Raw genomic sequence first — 15,061 nt, 5'->3', positions numbered from 1 at the left:
AAAAAGTTATAAAATTGTCCTTGGTTTTGCAGTGATTGGAAAACACTGAACTTCTTTAATGGAACAAGGTATGCAAGGATTTTATGGTGTTGGCTTCATTTGTTAAAACAATGAGATGTAATAACTTACTAGAATATAAAGGTAAGAGCGGAAAGAACACGCTGTCACTAATGGGGGGAGGGGCTATTTTCACAGAACCAGTACTTTCCATCAGACCATCTCCATTAGATGTCAACCAAAACAGATCATTGGCCATTTCATTAAAAAGAAAAGAAGAGAAAAGAAAAGAAAAGAAAAGAAGAGAAAAGAAAAGAAGAGAAGAGAAAAGGAGAGAAAAGGAAAGAAAAGAAAAAAAAACACAATATGCATGTGTACATATATCAGTTACTTTATGTACAACTAAGGAATGGGGGTGGGGGAATAAAAGGACAGAGAAAACTATCCTGTAGTAGTCAGGATGTGGCACAACCAAATTGGGGCTTTCTAATTGAGAATGCATTCTTGGGCTATGACAAAATTCTGGAGCAGAGCAGTAGGTTCCCTTGCTAGTAGACACCTTCTGTCTGCTGCCGGAACACATCAGCCAGACCTACATCCTTCATTTCCAATTGTGCGGGTGTGTCTCTTTCGTTGATTGGTTGTCCATCCAAGGTGAATCCGACTGCCTCATTGACAAATAGTGTCATTCACAACAGGATTTCATTGGTTTACTAAGTGGTGCCTGCCTCTTAATCTTAAACTGTACAACAGAACCTTCCTTCCTCATCCTTTTCAAAGGATTCTGATCGTTGCTCTCAGTCTCGACTCCTTGTGTGGGCTTCTCATTGGCCACGACGAGCAATGGACTCTCTTCAGCCTAGCTACTGCTTCACAAAATAGGACCAGGTCTGCCCTGAAGAAGCAGACAAGCAGCTCTGGGAGTGAGAGGTGATGGACGGACCCCAGAGGTCTTGTGGCAGTAGGTACCCATTTTTAGAAAGAAAAAAAAAATACTGCAAATACTTCATAGTTTTACCCAACCATCAAATCAAAAAATGTTTCAAAATTCTCTCTGGAATGTAGACACTAAAGAACAGCTTTATGGTTGTTGTTTTAGCAGGAGGTGTATACTAAGAAAAGGGATGGCTCAGACAAATATTTTAAATGTTTATGCTATAAATTCACAAATATTGATCAAGTATATTTTTGAAAATGGTAAGTTTTCTTTGTTTTTACAGCTTTAAAATTTTATTCCCATAAAGTTTTAAAATCTAGTATAAAAGAGATGGGAAAAGCCAGGTGGCACAGGGGCTGATACAGCTGGATATGGCTGGCTGGTTCAATTCAGCTGTTCGGGCTCAAACTGGCTGATACAAAGCGGCTTTTCTCGGCTTCTGACTGAATTGGTCAGCTTGGCCTCAAACTAACTCTATCAATCAATTTGTTCTAATCTTCTGGCTCCATCTCATTCTCTGGATCATTCTGTATTTATCTGTGCCTAGCCTATTCTCTCTACAAGCTGTCTCTGTAAACTGTCCTGGGAAAACCTTCCTCTGATCACCCTCCTCTCTCTCTCTTCTCTCTCTCTCTCTCTCTCTCTCTCTCTCTGACTACTGTCTTTTTTTTTTTAAAGATTTATTTATTTATTACATGTAAGTACACTGTAGCTGTCTTCAGACACACCAGAAGAGGGCGTCAGATCTCGTTACAGATGGTTGTGAGCCACCATGTGGTTGCTGGGATTTGAACTCTGGACCTTCGGAAGAGCAGTCGGGTGCTCTTACCCACTGAGCCATCTCACCAGCCCCTGACTACTGTCTTAAGTAGCCTCTCTTTCATGTTTGTTCTTATAAGGGTTGGGCATTATCTTATCTCTGACTCATTCTGTCAAATCTTTCTCTGATTTGTCACTTTATCGGCATCTAAATTAGACGTCACTATCTGACTTGGCTGCTTCCTTCTATGAGCTAACTTTACATTTAGAGATTAAAGGTATCTAATCTAATCTAATCTAATCCAATCTAATCTAATCTAAAGAATGTGTCTGTATTTCAGCTAGAGGGATTAAAGGTATGTGGTCCCTCACCAGAACAATTTTGATGCTGGATTAAAATTCCTCTACAAGTTTTCGTCCATTATTGGTATGTGTGGCTGCCTTTAGGCCAAGACATACTATGACAGTTATGTATGGCAAAACAAATTCTCATAGGTAGAGTATGGAAGAGAAAGAGGAAGAGACCGGGGTCCCAATATGTTTTTCAAGAGCTTGTCCCAAGTGACTAAAGTCTTCCTCTAGGCATTGCATCATAATAGTTCCTGCATATAGTATCATATGACTGGGGGGGGGGGCAAGCCTTTAGAACATGCTCATTTCAAGGATATATATCCAACCCATAGCAAAGTGTCATTAGTTGTTATGTTTACTGATTTTTTTATATCTGTATAATATTTCATTGTTTAGCTATAACAGTTTGTTTATCCAATTATTTGTTGATGAAAATTTAGCTTTTTTTATCTCTTGACTATTATGATTAATGTCATATGTATCATTATTAAAATGAATATTGGAAAATTAGAAAACAAATGATTAGAACATATTTCCATACCTTTTATAACCCTAAGCTGAAATAAAACATCTAAAATTTTGTATTTTACACATAACCGTAATCATCTGAGTCTAGGCAAGGGGAAGTAGCAGCTGCAACTTGACACACACTGTGTTTGTCTCGACACACACTGCAGACCATCAGCTTATTTACTAATGGAGTGTAGTGTGTGTAGCCAGTGAGGCACCATCTGCTCAGAGTTCAAATCCTCACACTCTCTACTAGTAGTGCGTGTTCATCAGTTCATTGCTCTCTCCCTCTCAAACATAAAGAATGTTTTGGTTTTTTTTTTTTTTAAATCTGGGAATTTTAACCACCAACAATGACATTACACACATAGACATTGAATACCATTGCTTCACATGCAGCAAGACCCATATCAACTATGTTCCATACTCTGAGAAACTACAGTATTGCTGTACTTTTGTACGTCATTCTGAGTCTTTCTTGGTTCTAAAATATAAGTGAATCCTAGGCTTGCTGGGCATGCAAATAGCCTGAGAACCAGGGAGGCTGGGGCAGGAGGACTGAGAGTGGTAGGCAAGCCTAGGTTACAGATCATCTTCAGAGGACTTGACAATATTCTGTCTAGAAAAAAAACGGGAAAGAATATATGTGAATATTTCCTAACTTTTCTTATGATTAAAAAAATTTAACTCACCTTAACCATAGCTTTTTAAGTACAGAATCTAAACATATAAACAAGAATTCATTCTTGCCTGGTATGGGGGTATAAGCCATTAATCCTAGCCATTGGGAGACAAGGGAAGGAAGATCGCTGGGGGTTCTTGCTCAGCCTAGTCTATATAGTGAATTCTAGGCCATTCAGAGCTACATGGTGAAATACTGTTTCATTCCCCCATGCCACACACAAAATGGAGAAAAATGAATTAGTATTTTTTTTGACTCAGAAATATACATGAAAGGATGCAGTGACTGAGAATAACAGCCAATTTTTTTATACCTCTCATTTAGATGCTAGAAACTATTGACTCTTCAAAAGATGTCCTTCTACCCTTGCATCTCTTGCAGCTTTGGTCTTGGACATTGGCTGAAGCAATAGGATATTGAAATGGAAGGTGTAAGCAGCCAGGGTCCAGAAGGATGAACTGTGGCCTTTGGCCTTTAGAAAGTTGGATTTCATTTAAAACTCCTAGCATCCAACTTGTACTCTGTGAAAATCAGAGGTGTGTTGTACAGCCAGAGGCTCAGGGTTTACAAAAAGCCTCTTCCCCTAACCCAAGTTTTAAACATGTGAAAACAAGTCACATGGGAAGAAAAGAGACCATGGACTGCTTTGATGACAGTTGGCCATCGCCAAGGAAACTGCTCCCTTGGTAACCGTGGTCAGTACATCTGTCTAGTTGCATTTCTAAGACTCAGTATCTACCATAGGAAATATATTTTAAAGTGAAAACACATAGAAAAAAATACTATTGTAACATAAATAAAAAACAATGGGGTTGATAAAGATTCCTTCACTCTTATGGCAAATGTGTTAGGAAGGAATTATGACATTAAGTAGAACATGTTTAGGAGTGTTAACTTATAAATGAAAATTAAAAAACCCATCATTTAAGATATCCCAAAAATCAGAACAAAACAAATCTAAACCATATAATCTCTAGGTTTGCTATTCACAATACACAAAGAATGCAACTTCATAAAAGTGTTTGTAGGGAGTTTATGTCAGACATGAAACCCTCACAATTAAATGAAGCTAACACATTCACAACTGCACCTATCTTAAAGCAATGTGAGCAAGAGGAAAGGAGATGAGATTAAAGGCCAAATTCAGGAAAGGATAGAATGCTAAGAGTGCCGGGAATTAAGAAAAGTAATTCTGAAGTAAAAAAAAAAAAAGATAAGATAGTAAGAAAACATAATTTAAAAAATTACTTTATGGCTGTTTTGTGTATGAGTCTGTACATACACATGTGCACTATATGTATCCCTGGTGCCTGAAGTGGCCACAAAAGAGTATTGGATCACCTGGAACTGGACTTGCAGATAATTATAAGCCATTATATGGGTGCCCAGAATGAAACTCAGGTCTCTGGTAAGAGCAGCAAGTGCTGTTTAAACCCTGAGCCCTCTCTCCAGCTCTGAAAGCACGATTGGAAAAACCCACACACATATTTGACTCATCCAGATCTTAAAGGAGTACAAAAAGCCTACACTGAACTATCATTGATCTTGAGAGACTAGAGAGAGATAAAATTCAAATGTAAAAAAGTTGATTAAAGGCAGAAATGTAAATATCTTAATACATGTTACTTATATACATTTCATTAACATTTTTTATATCTATAAAGATACCTTATAAATCACAATGGACACAGTCAATGAAGGCCATCACTGATACAAGAATATGAAGAGTCTATGCCAATAAGCAGAAAAGATGGGGTAAAGACAAGATGTGATGTCATATCACATATCTGGGAAACAGCAGGTAATGAAGGGGGCTGAGACAAACTGTTGGTTATGTTTTGAGATGAACCTTAATCAACAACAAGGGATTTTATAAGTTCTCTGTATACATTTTCCTCAACGTGACATGGAACATCCTTATGGAAGAGATATCAATCACCCTTATGGAAGAGGTACCAATCATCCTTTGGGTTTGCTCACAAAAACTTGCTATAGGAATGGTCAGCCACTTGGAAGCAAGTCTCGGAGATAGCAGTAGAACACTCTATGGTCCAAGATGGCAGGGGAGGAGAGCAGGAGAAAAAGCACAGGCATCACCAGCTACGTCAAAGATGAATTCCTAAGGGTTGGGCCATAAATATGCAGAAATTTTAGGAACACTTTAACCAACTTATTTTACTTCTGTTTTACTTGTTATGTTTGTACAAGTGTGAAATATGATAAAAATATGTGTCTAAGTCTAAAACTGTTCTTTTGGTAAGTACAGAATAAAAATTCTAGGTGATAAGAAAGCATTACATTATTGCTTAGGCAGCAGAGCTATTTCTTCCTTACTGGTAAGGGAGACTTGCTGTGCCACATATTGGACAGTGTTATAGGGATAATGAAGTAAAGGGCTACAGTTGGCCACCAGCTTTTACTGTTGTAGACATGAGGAACAAAGGAAGTTGGGATGGAAGCTCAGACAAAGAAGGACACTGTATTCCTACCCATCCATCCCAAATGGAAGGACGCAGTAATGATTAAAAAGTATGTATTAGGGCTGAAGGAATGGCTCAGCAGTTAAGAGTGTGTACTACTCTTGCAAGGAAACCCACTATGCTCATAACTCAAAATTGCCTGTAATAGCGCCTGCACTCACACGCATATAACCCCAGACAGACAGACAGACAGACAGACAGACACACACACATACAAATTGAAAAAAACTTAAAAAGATAGACAATATAATAATAAATTAATTCAATAAAATAAATTTGATAATCACTTCTTTATGGCAAAGAATGCCACCATTAAACAATCGACTTAATCAATTTTGTAGGTGACCTTAGCATTTCATCTTAGTCTGCCTTTGTCACTCAATCAGAAATCCAATTTAATGTCAGATTTGTACATCAAAGAGCCCAACCAAGTTCACTATATGTACTTTCCCAAAGGGGAAAGGAAAGCGTAACCAAATACTAAGGTTGATATAGACACATTAACCAGAGAAACACTAAATTTGTCAGTTCTATAGAGCAAGTCGATCCTTCTCACAGATAAATTATTCTTCGAGACTATCTTCGATGTCAAACATAAAATGGTGTCTTTACAATCCCGGCAGTGAGTTGCGGTACATGTTCTCTTTCAACTGACTTATCTACCAGGGTCTTTTTGTGCGGGCTGATTGAAAAGTCAGGCTGCACATGTTCCTTTTTCCTGATCTGTTTGACAGCGCCCCAGACAAACATTGGAGGCAAGGATCCTGCTTGCCGTGTTACATCACTGCCTGTGAGATTCTGCTGCCACTCGGCAAGAGAGGACACAATTGCCGCTTTTGAGTGTGACTTCCATTTTGTGCAAAGCTATTTTCACTTTGGCACATGCACACAATACAAAAATGAAAAAAAAATCCTAACGGGAATATGGAAATCTGCACACCCTCTCGCTGATTCTTCAGAGCTCCTTTTTGAGAAATGTATGTGTTTTGCGATTCACTGTAGCAGAAAAACTGTATTTACCAAGTCATCTAGCAGATTCCTAGACAGACATAATACCCCTTAGCCTACGCCTTTCAGGTTGGCACTTCCCTTCCTTGAGAAATTGGATTTAAAGTACATTTTCTTTCCTCATTGACACTAATTTTTGAGTAGCCAGTAACCTTTGGAAAAATCTTAGTGACCTTATCTAGTTGGGGTAGAGGCCAAAACTGTGGGTACCACTAGGAAGGCCACGTTCCCCAGCCTGTCCTGCAACGAGATGCAGCTATGCAATGATGCTCAGGCTAGACAGTGTGGACAAAAGCAATGTATGTATTTGTTTCCACTCCTCACCCCTTTCTTTGTTTTTGCTTGCTGTACGATTAATGCCAAAACTCTGGGAAGGCCTCAGTGGCTTCCAAGATGGATAAGCAGTAGAAAGAAAAGGCCTGGATCTTTGCAGGACCCCACAGAGCAGAGCAATTGCTCCGTTCAAACCCATATTTGGGCTAAGGAAGATACATCAGTTTCTGCTGTACCAGATTGGCAATGGCAGTAGAAAAGAGAAGTCCCCAACTATGTACCTTAGGAGCTCCAGCCCATGTTCATGTTTGAATGGGGCATATAGTCTAGGATGTATACGCTAATTGGTTGTACATATAAATGTAAACTCATGCTGGTCTTTGCTACAGGGAGAAACACGGTCCTATCAGAAACAAATGGGGTCTTCCTCCAAACCCCAAATAGAAGCATATCGTGAGGGGAAATGATGTAATAAGAGATTACAGAGCGCTTGGGGGATGGGTGGGGGTGGCAAAACTAGGCCAGAGGGTACATCTTGCTCTTCCCACAGATATTAGAGAATCAATTGTGTTTTTGCATTTGAAAAATACTACTCTGCCAGTATCGTCAGGGAGCTGAATGAACCTGTTTACACAGAAACGGTGTGTGACAGTCTCTTCCCAGTGTATGCATACCAACAGAAAAGGATGCATACAAACTCCTCAGCGCAGGAAAACAGGCAGAGGACTGGGGAAACAATGTTCTCCTAAATTCCAGTTACTTTTTATCCATGCCATTTTCTTCCTTTAGAGCTGCAGATGATCTTGGGGTAAAGCTTAGTTAAATTTGGGATAGGAGCTATTTGTTTTTTCATCCCACTGAGAATGTCCAAAGCAAACAACCCTATGGAAAAAAGGGAGGCTAGTTTTTAGTGAGGCTTTTTTGTTTGTTTGTTTTGCTTTGCTTTGCTTTGCTTTATTTTGTTTTTTCCATGAGTCGCTTATACCCAAGGCACTTTGGGAATCTAGCAGTCCCTTATCTGGTGTCACCCCTGGGGAGGACTCCCCATAGGATGCATTGGGATTCCCTCTCTGTATCTGCTTAGGTGTTGCTGTGGCTTTTTCACCAAACACATTTGTCCTGATAGCCTAGATTTCCAGCACTGATGTTCCGGTGTCTCAGGGTGTTTCCCAGCTCTCAACTGAATTGCATCTTGATGTTTTAAATCTGAGATACTCTTTTCTTTTTCTTTTTTTTTTTTTTACAGTATATATATATAACAGAAGGCCACAGTTACAGACGTCGATGGGTAAACAATTAGCTTGGGATGTTTCTGGTCCTTCTCTGGGTCCCAGTCCTGTTTCTTTCTCCAATGACTCATGAGTGGAGTCTGGCAATCACACCTTTCCCAACCACATAAACATCAGAGCAGGTTCCAACTAGCCTTGTGTTCTCCATCCATGAGAAAAGGAGACAGACGGCCAGCCTTTTGTGCCTTCAGATTCATACTCACGTCCCTTTCCCAGAAACAATCTACAGGGGGTGAGGGGTGCAGGTGAAGAACACCCTGAAGCGAGATGCTTCTACTTCTAAAAGGTGTCTCTTCCCACTTGAGAGGGATAATTGACTCCAGGTAGCTGTGTTTGAAGGCACAATGGTAGACTTTCAAAGCCAGGCTGTTAATTTGCTCATATTAACTTTTGAGTCACTTGACTGGACAGTTTAGGAAGCAACAATTCTCTTAAGACTCCTATAATTACTTTTGGACAAGCTTGTGCATAGGAGAAGTCCACCAGCTTATTATAACCACGCTGCGTTTCACACACCATCTTCATTATCTTGTGCTAAAGAAGAACACACACTCTTCTCTGGGTAATTTTAGATTGGCCACTGACACACTCTGCAGTGTTTATAAAGAAAACAAAACTTGGATGTTGGCCCTTTTAATTATAACTGGCAGAATCGCTACACCCCAAATCACATAATCTCTTCATAATATATCTTTGAAGACATCTGCTTGCCAAGCAGAACAAGGAACTTGAGTTCTAAAAACAAACTTTGTACTAGATTGATTGGTCTGGCGAGCCCTGCTTCTGAAGTACTGACAGATCTTGAAAGATCTATCCCTGAACTTTTAGAAAAGTTTGAATAATCTGCTGCGGAGCACCGTCCAACTGTCCTTGGTTTGGACATTAAGACTGGCGACTTGAGCTCCTGTTTTATTGCCAAGTCTGTTGGCCCACTGGTCAGCATCATCCATTTCACCAGGCCTCTCTGCTTTGTAGCTTCCAAATAAATGTCTGTCTCGTGTATCCTGTGGTGAACTCTAGCATACCAACTCACCTGGGAAATGACCACCACCTATGAGGCTATGTTCTAGGTGCTTTGTCTGGCATGTTAGAGACAACGGAGCACACAGACCATTTCGGCAAACAATGAAAGCTCATCTATGCCATCATCCTGTCTGTTCACTATTTACTACTTACTTCCCAGACTAGCGACATGATCAAATCCATCTCTGAAGGGCTATCTTGTCTGTCACTTAGTTTGAGGTCTTTAAACTTGCTGCATGACCTAAAAGATTAAACAGATCTCTGTTTGGTCATCTTTGCTTTGCCGATGCATTGAAACCCTGCCTCTGTTGAGTAGAAGACTTACTCGTGAGCACTTGAGTTCCCCGCCCAAATGCAAGAGCCTGAATGTGGAGCCAAAATCAAATTGCCTACATTGTCTGCAGTCATGTAACTCATAATGCCCCACCCTTCTTCCACAACTCTCGCCAAAGAGTCTGGTTTTCCTTTCCTCACACAGCATTTTCTGGAGGCCAGGATGAATTGTTAAATACTAACAGGACTTTAAGACCACTGCTGGGAAAGTGAAAGCAATCCCACTGAGAAGGTCCAGCCAAAATGACTAAAAATCCCAGCATTTAGAATATCTGAGAGAAACAAATATTTAGTGTTCTGTTAGACAGCTCTTCTCAGGAGCTCTATCCCAAGTAACAGAGCTAGTTATTTAATGCAGGACACTGGCTATATTCTAGATGAAGAGATTATTCCCCTCAATATTAAAACTTCCATATGTAAGTACAGAATCTAGAAATCATCCAGATGATGTATACATTTCTTAAATGTTGAAAGTATCCAAAAACCATTTCATGGATGTTGACATTTGCCGCTATTTTAACACGTAGTTTATTATTCTAGAGCTGTCCTCCTACCCCAGAGATTTTCTTTCTTTCTTTTTTTTTTTTTCTTAAAAGTGTAGAATAATCAGTTTCTCTTAGACTCTAAGACTCAGAGGAACGAACTCTTAGTCAGGGGGTTGTTTGAGGTCTTGTGGCTCAGCACTGCATTTGGAAGTGAGGAATTTTGCTTAGGTTCCCTCTCTTTGCAAACTGAGAAAGACAACGATTTTGACACCCATTATATGCTGTGTGGGATCTCACATGTATAACGCCATGTATGGACTTGAGAAACATGGGAACTAGCAAGACTTAGAATGAGGCCAAGTATAAAAATAAAACGTAAATGCTGAGAGAACCAGGAGTAATTTATTCTCATGGAGCCAGTTTCCCGCTTCTACTTTGTGCCTTTCTGGTAGAATTATCCAATGTGTTTCTTTTTTTTTTTTTTTTTTTTGACAGGTCATACCAAGAAGTCTTTGGCTGTGGGATATAATGAGAAAAGACTAAGAATGATGCAGGAGAAAAACAATACCCTTGTGTGAAGATGCCCTTCTAGAACTTTCTGTTACCAGAAAGCAAGACTACAATGTTCTGGGCTAAGTACTTTTGTGGTATACCTTGGCTGCAACAGCAAGTGAGAAATTGGTGGGAGAGTTGTCTAGCTGGGTCTTGGAGAGGTCTGTAGCATGTACTAACTCTGACCTTGCTAATGTGTGCGACTTTATGCCTTGACAGATGCCCAGTTCCAAACCTCTGTTTTTCATGGACAGCATTCTATCATGGTTTTTATGAGTCAGGTTAAATCTTCCTGTTAGAGAAGGGATTAAAAATATTCATGTATACTGTAAAATTATTTGTTTTGTGAATGTGGTTTTGTGAATCCGAAAAGTCCTTACCAGACTCAGAGAATCTAGAGAAGTCTGGGACTTTGGCACAGCTCTCTCCAGTGTGAGAGAAGCAAGCACGGCTACTCTGATTCTCATAGGAAACGGAAAGATGTAATTTCTGCAGTGAGTAATGGCACAAATAAAATTATGTTTATTATTTTATTCACAGCATTTAATTATGGAGGGAGATGGGTAGTCAGATAGCAAAAGAGCTATAAATGAAGAAAAGGCCCGTCTGTTCTTTCTAAATGGATGTCTTAAGACAACCGAGAAGAACATTAATAGAATGCCCAGCCTAAGACAGACTCCAGGGGCGTAAGCATCCACTCGGGATTCGTCAAATTCCGCACTGCTGGCCTGGTTCCCAAACCGTTTCTCTGTGGTAAATTGACATTTGACAAGATTACCTTTGAATCTTGGTCTGAGTCTTTGCGATGCCTAAGGTCCTCTCTTCTCTCTCTCTCTCTCTCTCTCTCTCTCTCTCTCTCTCTCTCTCTCTCTCTCTCCTCTCTCTCTCTCTCCCTCTTAAAAAGATAAGAGCTATCCATGAGAAACAGCTCCACAGTCAATCAGTTACTCACAGACAAATAGAAAACAAACAAAAGGAAAGACGTCATCTTCAGCCACTTCCTTACCACAGAACTGGAATGACCAAATGACGACTTTCATTATAAACACCAAGTATTTATTTTATAAGAACTTTTGGCATCTTTTAGCAATGAAGCACAGTAGTGTCATAAGGCTCCAAGGCAATTCTCTTCCCTGAAGACTCCCAGCATTTGCTGATTATAATTTGAACTCCAAAGTTTCAGCCAGAACAGAATTTTGCCGCAGCATAACGTTGAATCATTAAAAAAAAAAAATAATAAAGCCTGAACAGGTCATAGATAAAATCACATTATGGGGCAATGTAATTGTGTACGAAGCAAACAAAACACACCTTGATGCTGGCAATACACTTGGCTATTCAAAATATAGTTAATAAGTTTCCAAACATGCAAATTCTAATTTTAAAATTAAGCCTTCCAATTGCCAATTTCTAAAAATGTAATGAGTTTAGAGTGGCCTTTTTATTATGCATGGTTTTATGTCTTTGGATTTTGAAATTACCTAGCGTGCATTTTCAACTTTGCTACAATTTCCCGGGCTGTTTTCATTTCTATTTTAAAAAGGCTAAACAGTAAGACGTGCTTCTGTTTTGCATTCTAATTGCACGTAACTGATTTGTACAGCAGAACAAAAACTCATTTTCAGATTAAGAATTGTGCACCAAGAAATAATTATTGTTCTACTAGAAAAAAAAATTTCCCCTCTTTCTCTCATCTTTGTGAATGGTTCGCCAGGTTCTTCCAAGGTTGCCAGCTTTCCTAAGCCAGCATGCATTGTTGTTTGGGGGCTGAAATAAAGCAAACGGGAACGGGGGCTTCATAACTGTTTGGAGCCGGTCCTTCCCCACTTGCAACCTAACACTTGCCTTTCGTTATTTCATCTTCAACAATCAAGGGGTGACTAAATGGTTGCAGGTGGTGACGAAAATAAAAGCTATCCATCATTATTTATTAGGCATGAAAAAGATACACAATAATGTAATTTAATCTCAGAGCAGACAATTATTTCCACATATTGATAATACAATGTGAAAACTGTCATGAATTCTAATATGATATTTGGGCTTTATTGGTGCACTGCAGCCAGCATGACAAATAATGAAATTGTATCAAAAAGAGGGAAGAAAAGGAAAGGTAATTACGTGCATATGTCAATATCACGGGTAGAAAACATATCGCTAAATTTTTATAGCGTCTTCATTACAACTTGACCAATTCAAGTTTCAAGTCAGGAAAAAAAAGTATAGTTTTGAGTTCTCACAATTTAAAGCAAAACCTATGGCATGTACCCTCAGCCTCCAGTCTGTAAAGCGGCAACTATGTCTCATCATGTCAAACTTTTGAAGACCAGCCAGTCTGCTAAAATATTTGTGAGGAGGGCTGGAGAGATGGCTCAGTCATTAAAGGCTAGGCTCAGAACCAAAAATATAAAATATCGGTGAGCAGTATATATACACCATTGTCTCAAATTTCCAGCACGTTCTTCGGCTCCCTTCAGTCTGGTAAAAAGCCAATGATGAAAAGTGTGATCGTTACTTTGCTTGTGTTCAAGAGGCTGGAGGGCCCAATGAAGCAAATGCTTGCAAATCAAGGCCTTTGGGAGGAAAATCCTGACTAAATGCATGGTCAAAAAAAAAAAAAAAGCAAAGTCTACTTTTTAATTAGAGTAAATGCTTAGTGCTTTTTTCCCCCCAAGAGAGTCTATGTGAGGACAGGACAAGTAAGGGGACTGGAAAGACTGGAAGCAAGCTTTGACCTTTATAGTCAGGAACCTGACACAGTGTATCACTTTTTTGCTTTTTTAAAACCAGTAACAATGTATCCGTTTTCTAAAATACAAAACCAAACAGAATGATTTAAAAAATTACTTAGAGTGTCTTATACCTACTGAAATATAAAAATACCACAATCTTAACAAATTCTAAAGTTTGGGTATATGAACTGACTATACATAGTTAGTACCCATGCCTAGACCTAAGAATGTACCACAGGCATAGAAAGATCAGGTAGAGAATAGGTCTACTTCTTGGGAACCTTTGCATTTTATGGCTTTTTGTTTATAAATACTTTGGTTTCTACAGACACTGCATAGTTAGACATGAAGGTGACAAGGACTGGGGAGCTGGCTCAGTTGTTAAGAGCGCTGGTTGCTCTTGCAGAGGACCCAGGCCTGGCTTCAAACAATCACATGACAATTCATCACAGTCTTTAATTCAAGTTCCAGGGCATCCCATGCCCTCCTTTGGCCTCTGCAGGCACGAGACGTGCAAGTGGTTCACAGACACACGTGCAGGCAAAATGCCTATACATATGAAAGAAAGATTTAGAAGAAAAAAAAACTAACAAAAATGAAATGACAGCAGTGGGCTCCAGAGTATCTGTTTACAGCACAGCATACCCATGAGGTGTCCAAGGCAGAACACTGATTACTGTCGTGGAGACTAGTTTATTCACTTATAGATTAGTGTTATAAAAACAGACTTAGAGGATAAGATGAATGCTTAGTAAAAACACCTCTTAAAATTATTAAGAAAGGAAAATATTTGGAAGTTAGCCTTGGTCTAAGTAAGACCTAGAAGGAAAAAAAAAAAAAAAAAGAAAAAAAGCTATGTCAGAGAGTAATCACAACATGTGACCATTCTGGGCTAGAAGAGAAAAATGTATACATCACGTGGTTACCCAATTTTAAAAGAGGACTTAAGAATAAGTGTAGGCACTGGTAAGGAAAAACAAACGAAAGGAATCATTTAAAAAGTCAACAAGCCACAGGAAATCTGGAGACTGTTTAAAAACACCTTATTGGAAACCCAGCAAAAGTATGTGCTGAGATCAAAGGGATGTTTGGAAATGTGGCCCATGTAAGGAAACCAGGGAGATCCATAAGCTACGGCAGGGCAGGTGTGAACAAGAATGCAGGCGGGCCAAAGAGAACTCAAGAGTACCTTGCAAGTGACTCCAAAGCTAATAAAAATGTTCTTCAAAATACACCCATGGCAAAGAACCAAGCTAAGAACTAATGGACCGATCAGGAGACTCACTCAGAGAAGGTCTTCTGAAATCACCAAGGGTGGATCATCCATTCACCTATCCATGTCTTTGCTTATTCAGTTGTGTATTGCACTACCTAGCCACTTCATCACACATTTGATCTTCTATAAACTCAATACAAAAATTACAGAACGCTTAGCTCACACCCACCACACTTTATGTGCAATACAGAGCGTACAGGAATACATGTCATTAATTCCATTTGCTTCTTCCCTCTCCCCTTTCATGGATACATGGATTCTATTTAATTATCTATTCACCCAACCTTGGGAGTAGATAAAGTCCTAAGACTTCATGAGTCATTTATTCATTTGATAAACATTTGTGTTTTGAAAATGTGCCATTGTTTAAGATA

The 15,061-nt window shown here is 39.3% G+C and overlaps 1 pseudogene; it reads right to left on the bottom strand.

Annotated features, from left to right (window-relative positions):
• Positions 1-545: 545 nt before the first annotated feature.
• Positions 546-3,255, bottom strand: Gm32308 (annotated as a pseudogene).
• Between the last annotated feature and the right edge of the window lie 11,806 nt (positions 3,256-15,061).

The sequence above is a fragment of the Mus musculus genome, chromosome 6 (genome assembly GCF_000001635.26).
Source record: "Mus musculus strain C57BL/6J chromosome 6, GRCm38.p6 C57BL/6J".
In the NCBI taxonomy this organism is placed as follows: Eukaryota; Metazoa; Chordata; class Mammalia; order Rodentia; family Muridae; genus Mus; species Mus musculus.
The sequence above is the reverse complement of the archived record's forward strand: the minus strand, read 5'-3'. Positions and strand labels throughout refer to the sequence as shown.